This window comes from Oryx dammah, unplaced genomic scaffold (assembly GCF_014754425.2).
Source record: "Oryx dammah isolate SB20612 unplaced genomic scaffold, SCBI_Odam_1.1 HiC_scaffold_18, whole genome shotgun sequence".
NCBI classification, from domain to species: domain Eukaryota; kingdom Metazoa; phylum Chordata; class Mammalia; order Artiodactyla; family Bovidae; genus Oryx; species Oryx dammah.
In genome coordinates, this window is record NW_024070202.1 from 52,033,514 (window position 1) to 52,045,911 (window position 12,398).

At 39.5% G+C, this 12,398-nt stretch overlaps 1 protein-coding gene across 2 annotated transcripts in view; it reads right to left on the minus strand.

Annotated features, from left to right (window-relative positions):
- MET (MET proto-oncogene, receptor tyrosine kinase) overlaps positions 1-12,180 on the minus strand; it is a 115,811-nt gene extending 103,631 nt beyond the window's left edge. For both annotated transcript variants that reach the window (XM_040260887.1, XM_040260885.1), the window contains exon 1: positions 11,912-12,180. The gene's annotated coding sequence lies outside the window, so the exon portion shown is untranslated. The remainder of the gene's footprint in view (positions 1-11,911) is intronic.
- Between the last annotated feature and the right edge of the window lie 218 nt (positions 12,181-12,398).

Genomic DNA, 12,398 nt, shown 5'->3' on the forward strand with positions numbered 1-12,398 from the left:
AGGCAGCAAGGTAGATTTGACAATTAAATGGTCCCATAATCATAATCTTTGTAGTGAATTCCTTGTAATGTTTATATAATTCATCAGATCTATGAACCTTTATTAAGAGGAAATGCCAGAATTGGACTTTTTATTTCAAAACCATTATTATTGAAATCTATAAGGAATAACATCAGGGAAAAGAAAAACATATTGAAATAGATACTCTGTTCTCTTCTCAATAAAACCAACAGTCTAAAGGTGTTAAAGAAATGAATTAGATATAATGATTATTTAACTCTGAAAATTAAAACCCATTTAGGAATTGTGAGGGAACCTTGATACTAAACACCAATCTCGTTATTCATTCAGAATCCTTAATAACATTTGAAAAGCAATTAATCAAGTTATGACATAGATTCCAGGACCATCACCTTTCACTGTCATTAGTGAAACTGTCCAGGGTTATATCTGTACTTTTCTAGTGATTTAAAGAACAGGTTTTTTTGGTAAGCTATTTGAAAACCAGAAGAATGTTTAAAATCATTGAACCTTAACTTATAGATTTCAATGAACAATCCAAATGTGTTAGTGAGACTGAAATAAATTTAGAAGTATCTTAATTCTGATATGACAGAAAGTGAAAGCGATAATCTCTCAGTTGTGTCCAACTCTTTGGAACCCCATGTCTATGGAATTCTCCAGGCCAGAATACTGGAGTGGGTAGCCTTTCCTTTCTCCAGGGGATCTTCCCAGCGCAGGGATCAAACCCATGTCTCCTGCATTAAAGGAGGATTCTTTACCAGCTGAGCCACAAGGAAAGCCCAAGAATACTGGAGCAGGTAGCCTATCCCTTCTCCAGCACATCTTCCCAACCCAGGAATCCAACCAGGGTCTCCTGCATTGCAGGCGGATTATTCACCAACTGAACTACGAGTGAACTTTAAAAAGTCCAAAATGCACTTTTATATCTGTTAGGAGAACATTTCCTTCTGTCAACAACTTATGCTTTGGCTGCTTCTTTATATATAAATAAAATGACAGAACTTAAAATATTTATTGTACACTTTTACAATCAATTAAAAAACTAGCTAAGGTAATATTTTACGTCCAGAGTTTCATATAGGCCCTAAATGATTCTCTCTGTCTGCTGTCCATCTTAACTAGATGGTAGTCAGGTCACAGGCTCACTCTGGACAGTGTTGGAGGGATTCTGCCTGAATGTGAAGCCAGAATCAAATGACACTCACCTAACACTCCCAGAGGAGCATAAAGACAGGAAGTGAAGGCAGCTCTTGAGAGAAGATTTCCTTAACTCTTAGACAACGAAGTTTAGAACATGAGAAGTACAATTCTTACACACACTCCAGCATGAATTCTGTGCAATTGATACCCAAAGAAATGGTCTCAAAATAATATTTGCAAGAAAAGTTAATATATGTCCACTGCAGATGATATCCCAAATCGAAAAGTAACTATGGATATAGTTTTAAGGGCTATAACTCTTGATTCTAACAGTAATAGATGCATTACAATACCTTGATACACTTCCCTCATAGCTCAGTGCATAAAGAATCTGCCTGCAATACAGGAGACCTGGGTTTGATTCCTGGGTTGGAAGGTCCCCTAGAGAATGAAACAGCAACCCACTCCAATATTCTTGCCTGGAGAATCCTGTGGACAGAGGAGCCTGGCAGGCTACAGTACACGGGGCTGCAAGAGTTGGACACGACTTAGTGACTAAACCACCAACCACCACAGTTTTAAGGGCCGTAACTTTTGGTTCTAACAGTAATGGATCCATTACAATACCCTGATACGCTAGAAAATTTTAGTCATGAAAATGGTGTAAAACATTTTGAATTTTGGTTTTTCTTTTAATACTCTTTAATTTGTTCTGAGAACTCAGAATTTCATTTACAGTGTTTGTGTGTAGCTAAAAGAGTGCACAGGACATGCCTCTGACATGCAAAATCAAAGTTCTTTCTTTTTCTGCTACATATTCCTGTTATTCTTCCTGGTAGCTAAGAGTAGGATAGACAGGCTTGATTTAGAAATGGCTAGATGATAGTCTATCGTTTCTCCCAGAATCAAACCACACGTGACAGAGTTGGAGGGTTTTGACCTTGCTTATCATATGCCTACCATTTTCCTGTGAGCTTCCCTTGATTCCAAACACAGCTTTGACCAACTTTTTTCCTATTCAGAAGGTGGCAGCCTGACTCCTATTGGGACACTCCATGACTTGCAATGCACCCAAATCCATGACCCTTAAGCATATCCACCCACCTCTCCCTTCCTTTAACCTTGCTGACCCAATGCCCTGGCAAAACCTGCAGGTCTTCTCCTTCGTTATCTATTTCCTATACTTGCAGCATGAGAGTTATTGCAAAAATGTCTTAAATTGAATCACATTTTCCAAATGTACAAATACAGAAGCATTTGACTGCTCATTTACCAGTCTGTGAGACCTTTAGAGTTTAAAAAATCCCCTAAATGAGAATGTGTACAAACACATGAATATTTAATTATTACTGATGGTTTGGTCAACCACTGAAACAGAAATTAAGAATGTCAAAACCATACAAATAAGTTACTCCTTAACACTGTTGTCTACAAACAAATTTCAAAACAAGTTTAATGATAATATATGTAGTCAGCAAACTTTCAGATTCACCTAAAAAAGCCTCCAATTCAAGACCACAATAGCACAGATTTCCTTTTTGTCCCCACCAAGATATATTAAAAAAATAAAAAACAATAAATCAAATTCTGGCACCACAATGTCATATAGAAACAACACACTTTTGACCAGGAAAGCTTTTCTGGGGACAAAATGTGATGAGTTGTTAGAAATTCACAACATGGTATCAGGAAGAAATGTCAATGACCATGATTCAGTTCTAAGCCTTCGTCCAAATACCACTTTTTTTTCTTTTGGAGAGAAATTACTGTCTCCATAGCCTTCAATACTCTAATCATGTGCATTTCAATTGCACTTAAAGCTACATGTTTATTCCAAGTCTATATGGGAAGTCTAGTCACCAGAAAATATTTATTTACACTCATAAATAGGAAATCTAACTACAGTAAGAAGGTATTTTCCCTCCCTCACAACAGAGTTCAAAGATGTCACACCTATGCAATTTGGAGCAAAACTAAACACCACTATTACTGTGGAGTACCCTTCTCTCCCCTCTTATATTATGGCAACTTATGATTATAGCATTATGTTTCCCAAGTCTGTTTGAACTTGCTGCTCTTGCTTACAGATACAAACGACCTGCCCTTTTCTGTGCAAAGCTTTCAATCAGTAAGTATGTCAAGGTGGATAGAAGGATGGCAGGAACAGTAAAAGGGGGGAAAAATCAGTTTTTAGAAAGCATATGTTAACAACTGAATATTTAATCAAATTAGCCTAGAAATTCCTTCCTGTTTTCAGCACTCTTTGTAAGGCTGTTTCTTCATGGTACAGAATGAATTTCAATAAGTGTCATATGTTTAGTTAAATGGTTTATTTTTTAAATTTGTTGAATCAGGTCACTGACTCAGATCTCATTCCAAGATATGACAGATGGATATTGATACTGAATAAAAAGATTGACATTAGCTGGAAGGTTCTGGGCAGAAATCATTCACTTAACATTTAACAAAATATTTACTGAGCACCTACTGTGTGCCAGGATAAAATGATAAACATTTGGACTTTATATTACAATAAAAAAAGGAGGAGTTGTTCCAAAATAATTTCCTTGGGGTTAGTAAGGATTACAATGGAATACCAATAGTAAGCAAGGTCTTTAAAAGCACTTACATTTTCCACATTGCATCAGAAAAATGCATTAGTATTCATTCAAACATCCGTTTTGTCATGGTTGCAGGATTTTAGACCTAACTCAGATTTTTGAAGATGCTGTTTACTGACCCTTAACAAAAACCAACTTCCTATTTTTCTGGAACAAAAGGGGGCTTACATTATTTCAAAGATTTCTTAGACATCAAAGAGCTTAGAGAGACATACAGTTTATGGGTAATGATTTAGGATTTAGTGAATCAAAAACACAGGGATTAAATTTCCTTTAAAAGACCCCTAGGTTTAAATTTTAAGAGCCAAAATGTTGGTTTAAACATACTTTACTCCTGAGAAAAGCCAAAATTTATTTTTAAAGATAGTCTGAGTTATCTTATGGACCTAAAACTTGGCTAGGTTTTACTTTCCCACATGATTAGGCCTCAAAGGAGACAACCTGTCTTCTGCTAAACAAATTAACTCCACCTCTCTCTGATTTGTAAAGACACATTATTTCAAATCTCTAGCTCTGAATACTCTTGATATTTTCAAGAAAATATTAAAAACCACAAAAATCCCATAATCTTATTGAACAACTGAAGTATATTTGAATTTCTCCAAGTCAATTCTTATTTTTACATACCACTTTAAAACTGGACCCAAGATTCTAGGTGCTAGATTCAGATTTCCAACTACCAAGGAACAAGAGATCATTTCAAAACAGGAAAAGGCCACTGATCTTAATATGTACACAGCTTCATGATATATTATTATATTTGCATTTAAAATAGTAGGAAGAAATACAGTACATAATCTTCCGTTCTAACACAATAGCCTTCCGGAAGGCCGCTAGTCTGGGTATTTCACTGAGTTTTTAGGATTAAAGGAAACAAGTTAGCGCACAACCTATGAGCTTTTATTCCTTTGGAAAAAATAGGTTTGCAAAAATAGGAGGGCTTTTAAAAGGCACTCGAAACCAGTGCACGTTTTGAATTTCAGTAGTAGAGGAATAACAACTGGTGAAGTTAGACAGATTGTAAAAAACAGAACAAAGAGAGCACCAGTATTCCAAACAGAGAGTTTATTCTGAATGAGAACATGGAAATAAAATGTGAAATATAAAGTTATAATGAATTTAGATTTCAAAAAAATATTGCTGTAGTTTAAGAATGAAATAACTATACTACTCTTTAGTTCAGAATATACATAGTTTGATAGAAAGTATGTGGGTTGACGAGTTTAGGAAAATAAGTATGTGCCAATATAGATGATGAATTAGAGAATATCTCTTTTTTAAAATTGCTAAGCCAATTTTCCAGTGAGGTAAAAAGCCTGAGACCTCTAAAGATAAAGTACTTTACAGAGCGGTCTGGGGTTCTTTGCCCATGCATGCTGCTGAATTAAACAGTATCTGAAGCTAAGACATGGGACTATTTGGCAGGCAGAGTTGTGGCCAAGAACACAAGTGAGACCACCAGGAGTTAAATCTGGCCTGCAGACACTTTGGCTCTCTAGCTTGCACAATTTTAAAGATATTGAGTCAACATTTTAAAATTGAGAGATATCTAGGTTTAAAAATTCTGAAAGACACCACATGGTCCCACACCACTCACTGAGCCTCACAGCAACTCTGATGATGCCAAGCAGTGGCTGCCCCCTCTTCAGTTCAGTTCAGTCGCTCAGTTGTCCCCGACTGAGACCCCATAGACTGCAGCACGCCAGGACTCCCTGCCTGTCACCAACTCCCAGAGTTTATTCAAACTCATGTCCATTGAGTCAGTGATGCCATTCAACCGTCTTATCCTCTGTTGTCCCCTTCTCCTCCTGCCCTCAATCTTTCCCAGGATCAGGGTCTTTTAAATCAGTCAGTTCCTCACATCAGGTGGCCAAAGTATTGGGAGTTTCAGCTTCAGCATCATTCCTTCCAAAGAAATCCCAGGGTTGATCCCCTTTAGGATGGACTGGTTGGATCTCCTTGCAGTCCAAGGGACTCTCAAGAGTCTTTTCCAACCACGGTTCAAAAGGATCAGTTCTTTGGTGCTCAGTTTTCTTTATAGTCCAACTCTCACATCCATACATGACTACTGGAAAAACCATAGCTTTGACTAGACGGGCCTCTGTTGGCAAAGTAATGACTGTTTTCTAATATGCTGTCTAGGTTGGTCATAACTTTTCTTCCAAGGAGCAAGTGTATTTCAATTTCATGGCTGCAGTCACCATCTGCAGTGATTTTGGAGTCCCCCAAAATCGTCTCTCACTGTTTCCCCATCTATCTGCCATGAAGTGATAGGAACAGATACCATGATCTTAGTTTTCTGAATGTTGTTTTAAAGCAACTTTTTCACTCTCCTCTTTCACTTTCATCAAGAGGCTCTTTAGTTTTTCTTTGCTTTCTGCCATAAGGGTGGTATCATCTGCATTTCTGAGGTTATTGATATTTCTCCCAGCAATCTTGATTCCAGGTTGTGCTTCTTCCAGTCCAACATTTCACATGATGTACTCTGCATATAAGTTAAATAAGCAGGGTGACAGTATACACCCTTGACATACTCCTTTCCTGATTTGGAATCAGTCTGTTGTTCCATGTCCAGTTCTAACTGTTGCTTCTTAACCTGCATCCAGATTTCTCAGGAGGTAGGTCATGTGGTCTGAAGAATTTACCATCTCTTGAAGAATTTTCCACAGTTTGATGTGATCCACACAGTCAAAGGCTTTGGCATAGTCAATAAAGGAGAAGGAAATGGCAACCCACTCCAGTGTTCTTACCTGGAAAATCCCAGGGACAGGGGAGCCTGGTGGGCTGCTGTCTATGGGGTCACACAGAGTTGGACACAACTGAAGCGACTTAGCAGCAGCAGCAGCAGATGTTTTTCTGGAACTCTCTTGCTTTTTCTACGATCCAACGGATGTTGGCAATTTGGTCTCTGGTTCCTCTGCCTCTTCTAAATCCAGCTTGAACATCTGGAAGTTCATGGTTCATGTACTGTTGAAGCCTAACTTGGAGAATTTTGAGCATTGCTTTGCTAGGGCTTTTTCTGAGCAAATTGTTGTTCCCTAGTAAAAGGGTTAGTTTTACTCATTTAAGTTACCTGTTTACAAATCTTTATACAGGATATAGACAAAACATAAGTGGGGAAGAAGAAAAGAAGAAGAAAATTCAACATACTGATTTAACACTGGAAAGGGAAAAGGAAGGACAGAGAGAGAAGGCAAGAAAAGAAGTACATAGTAGACAGAAGTTGTAAACTACCAGCAACTGCCTCCTTTGCTGTCTCCAGATTTATACTATGAAAGGGATCTGTGACAAAGGCTGTTGAGTACTACTCTAATCAAATTCCATTAGGCCAGGCTCACAGTGTAGAAAATAAGAAGGAAAATTGTCTGAATGGAGCACTATCACTGATCAAGAATGAGGTGTGGGAATAAATGCAAGAAAACCTCCTGGTTCTCTTCTTTCATAGTTCTCAAACCAAGGGATGTGGGTCTCTCCTTCAACCTCTCCTTTGAGACTGTAAGGAAGTATGGCAGGCACTGTCCCAGTACTTCCATAAATGACCAAGGAGTCCATGTACAGCTGTGCATTGCACAATTCCAGAGAGAAAAAAAATGAGAATGATACTCTCAAGGAATGTAAAGGAGAGGTCTTGCTCCAGATATCCACATGCCTCATTCTTTCATTTCCTTTAGGTTCTAGCTCAAAGGTCACCTTTGAATTAAGGCATTCTCTGACCCACTACTGAATTTTTCAGTCACCAGTCCATTCCCTCCTATCTTACTACTCTCTCTACTTTATGCTTCCTTATAGCTCTCATCAGTTCAGTTCAGTCGCTCAGTTGTGTCCAACTCTTTGCGACCCCATGAATCGCAGCACGCCAGGCCTCCCTGTCCATCACCAACTCCCGGAGTTCAGTCAGACTCATGTCCATCGAGTCAGTGATGCCATCCAGCCATCTCATCCTCTGTCGTCCCCTTATCCTCCTGCCCCCAATCCCTCCCAGCATGAGTCTTTTCCAGTGAGTCAGCTCTTCGCATGAGGTGGCCAAAGTACTAGAGTTTCAGCTTCAGCATCATTCCCTCCAAAGAAATCCCAGGGCTGATCTCCTTCAGAATGGATTGGTTGGATCTCCTTGCAGTCCAAGGGACTCTCAAGAGTCTTCTCCAACACCACAGTTCACCACCTCACATACATTTTATTTCTGTATTTTATTTAGTTTGCCTTCTTCAATATAAAACACAGCAACATGAAGTCAGAGACTTTTGTCTGTTTTATTCTTTGCTGCATTGACAGAGTCTAGAATTATGCCTGATAGGTGCATAACAGTTTATCCTGAATGCCTAAACCCTCAAACACATTCTTAAGAGTACAAGAAACTGGCTTTCACTAGAACCTGTGATTCTTTGACCATATTTCATAATTGCTCAGGCCAAATTTCATAATAATTCTGTTATATTAGAAAAAACACTTTTCAAATCCTATAGACCACTATATAATCTATATGGCTCATAAATTTTTATATAATTTCTAATTGCCTTATAGCTACAGAATTTCTTACAGAAATATAAAACCACAAGAGTAACCTGTATAAACATACTTGCACAAATTTACACAATCACAAAGAAATATGTATACCTGGGTATGTGATTGGCTAGTTCACTGTTGTTTTTTTATTTCACTATGCTCACACCTCCTGTTACAAATGCCATACATGTGATTTTTCTCTCAATTACATTTTACAGCTTATAAAAACACATTCTTCATTTTGTCCCTTGAAAAACAAAGTGGTCAGATTTTACTGGATGTTTTTATTGAAACAAATCCCAGGGGGAATATACTAAACTGTTAAACACAGCTGAAGAGATATCTGAGAATGGGGTTTCTGATAGAAGTGTAGATTACAAAATTACTCACAGCTCTAATCTGATAATAGGAGAATGCCCCACACATATGAATGAAGGTCTTTCTTGGTACACTTTACTACAAAAAGAACAAGAAAGGAAAAAGAGAACTGGAAAAAAAGAAGATGAGAAAAACTCCTGAGACTAGAAATGTTATAGTCATCATTTATCACTAACTGAAGAATCCCAACATACACCTCAGTGGAAAATGGTTCAAATAGTAAACCTTCCTGGGCAGAGGCTGTGTGGTGCCGTGAAAATAGCATGTGGGCTAGGCTCATGCACAGTTGCCTCGTTGATAATATGAGGAGGTTAAGATATTGGTATCAACCGTGCCTATTTTGTAATGGTGTTGTAGTATCAGAAAGATGATACACTCACAAGCAGCTTCAAAATTTTAAGTTCCAATCTTGTGATTTAAAAAAAAATTATCTTAATAGCAAGTATGTTGATCTCTTTGCTATTAAATAATAGAATTGTTTTCCTAAGGTTGTCATTTGCTTATGAGATCCCTCTAACAATTATGGACCTTGATTCCATTTTGCATGTGATTGATTTTTCTGAATATCTAATTCTTCAAGGGCAGATATTTCATTTCTTCCTTTCTAAAAGTGTTCCTCTAGTACCAAACGCATATGATGTTTAAGTTACAGTTCTTAGCTATTTCTGTGCTAAGGCAAATGTGGGCCTGGGAGCAACTCTGTTAAGAACAGGGAATCAAAGTGATCCTGAATTGACATTAGTCAGTATATTCATCATTTATTACTAAGAAGTGACTATTTTGCACTGAGGAAAGCCCATGGAGAAACTCTGCCCAGAGGGCTAAGTGTCAAAGACACCAGTTTCAACACACACCAGTGAGGTAAAGGAGATTAATTCCCTGGCACTTGACTCTGCATATTTTCTTCCTTTAAGGTGGCACAATTAGGAAATTCAGTTTTCCATGAACAGACATTAGCAGCTCAAGAGAAATACTGGGGATGACAGGGAAAGGAAAGCATAGATGATTCTGGTGAATCTAATGACAGTAAAGAAGAAACTATGAAATCACAAGATATAGAGGCACAGAAGACTTGAAAGCAGCTCTAACCAAACCAAAGGGGACGGATGAGGAGGAAGGTGGCAGAGAGATGGGAGGTGCTCTCAATTTGCAGGGAACTGTCATCATGAATGTGTCACCAAGGGTATAGGTGCAGTCAGAGAAAGGTGTGTCTCCTGAGAGAATGGTAGCCCTTTTGATTATTCACCTTCTCACCACATTTGAGAAAAAGTTTCTTGAGGCTATTACAGAGATGTGCAAAAGGCAAATTAGACTAATGTCATTTTGGACTTTTTTTTTTTTACCAACAGTTAAGGAAATTGATTTTTGAAATGCATTTCTTAGTCTAATCCTCCTTTAAACAAATTTTAAAGAATTTCAAGATTATAGTAGCTTGTAGTCTTAACAGGAATTTATAAGGGGTTTTCTCCTGCTTACAAAAGTATTGTTTTTCTTCTACTGTAGGTTTAAAAGTTATGAAAATACTACTTATGAACTTTCATACCGACTGGCTGTGGTTTAATCTAATACATCTTTATCATTCAGAAAAACCTCATCCACTAATTCTGAAGGGACACAGAGTACATTTAATGTAAACCTCTATTGTGATGTATTAAGAACAAGGCAATCTTTGAAAAAGCAGTAGTCAGCAGATCATCTTCTAAATGTTATAAATTACACCATGTTAAAAATCAAAATATATTTAGGTTAATAATTATAGGCTTATGCAATGTAAAGTTTGAAACCAGGCCTGAACAGAATTTTTAAAATACCAGTAAATTTTACAAGGAATTAGCCAGTTTGGGTACTAAAAAATTTCTTATGAGTGATGTAAATCTTACTTGTATTATTCAGAAGTTCAGAAAGAGTTAACACTGAATACATCACAGACTTGCAGTCTACAACTGGAACCAAAGCCCCTCACTTTTTGTTCCATTAGGGAAGTTTACATGTTAAAACAAAACCCAATAAGCTTAAACCTAGAAAGAAAAGTTATGTACCTGTAAATAATCCAAGCACCACTTACAGTTTACATAAAAGCACAATTTATATCCTAGAAGCACACAGAAACATGATGTACATCATTTTCAGATCATCCTCATGCAGAAAAAATTCATTAGTCAGCTATAATAGTTTAGCTGTAAAGGAAAATAATGTCTCTGAATCCATTTGCATGGCAATGTGCATGTGTCTGGTTGATGGAAATGACAGAATAAGTCTCCACCCAATTCTACAAAATGTGAACACTTCTTAAAATTCAGGAGAGGGTCCAGATACCCTATATTCTCTCCAACGTCAATTTTTACAATCCTCTCATATTCATCGACCATCTTAACTTGGCAATTAAAGGATCCTGACTATTTTGCCTAAGAGAGTTGACAATATTTCATTCTGCTTCAGGGCTCCTTTGAATATAAAACTGTGATAAGGTAAAACACACTGGGCAACCATTCATGCATGAGCCACAGGAACTCTCTCCAACTGCCAAATTAGTTAAATGGCTCTTTTAAAACATAAAAGGTATGAAATGTGAAACCATACTTTGGAGTAAATTCTGCATTGGCAATAGTCTGTGAAAATACCTTCGTTTCTGGTTTAATTATTGGATCAGTAGCAGTACCCCAGACTGACTGACCTCTGTTATAATCTATTTCACCTAATAAGATAGATGTCCTCCACAGAGACCCAGCAAAGAGAGAAAGAAAGATTGAAAATGATGGATCACAAGACCTGTGTATTTGCCAGAAATTAAAAATTCAGCCCCTCACAGAAACACCTGCCCCTTGGAAGCTGCCCCACGTAATGCGCAGAAAGCAACGCTGGAAACTAGAAAACTGCTTGCTTGATCCTTTCTGGTCACATCACCCTACGACAGGGTGACTCGATCCCTTTTGTAAAGGATGAGTCAGATCACAGCCTTGAAACTTGCGGGCAGTAACAGTCACATACCATCTCCTATCCCACTGCCCCTCTCTTCTGAGTCACACAGGTGGCTGTCAGAAGCCACCCCCTAAAACGAAAAGCCCCATTGTAGTTACGACCTAGCCTCTGGGGCCACAACCGTTCAGTTTCTGAAGCCCCTGAACTCTCACCCACCTTACTGATCTTGCCCTCCTGAACACCAGTCAGGTCTCCGGGGGAACAAAGAGCTGAACGGCAGGGGCCAGGGTTGGGGGTGGAAGAGCAGAAACGGGCTGGAGTTTTACCTTGCGGCACCCAGGAATCGGCGGAGGAGAAGTCAAGCGCGCAGGGACCACCCGCGCGCTCCGCGCCTCCCTGCCTCCACGCAGCAAGTCAGCTGTCGTCCCGCATTTGGCTCCCGCTCTCCGCTGGACTCCGCATCTGGTCACAAAGCGCTCGGGGCGCCGCGGGCGGCGAGAGCCTCCGGGTCACCTGCGGCCGGGCCCAGCCGCGCGCTAGTCCGCCCTCCGGCTGCGCTCTCCCTCCGCCCCGCTCTCCCTCCGCCCCTTCCCACCCTCGCGCTGCCCGGCCAGTGACTCAGCCGGGCACCGGCGCGCGCGGCCCGGGGCAGCCCGGGCACGTCCAGGAGGAAGCACGGCTAGGAGAACAGACTCGGGCTCTCGCCCACCCGCCCCTGCACGTGTCCGCCGTCTCGCGCGAGGTCCGTCCACCTCGTCCACAGGTCCAAGGACCGCTGAGGTGGGGACTGGCAACACCCTGAGGGGGAAATCG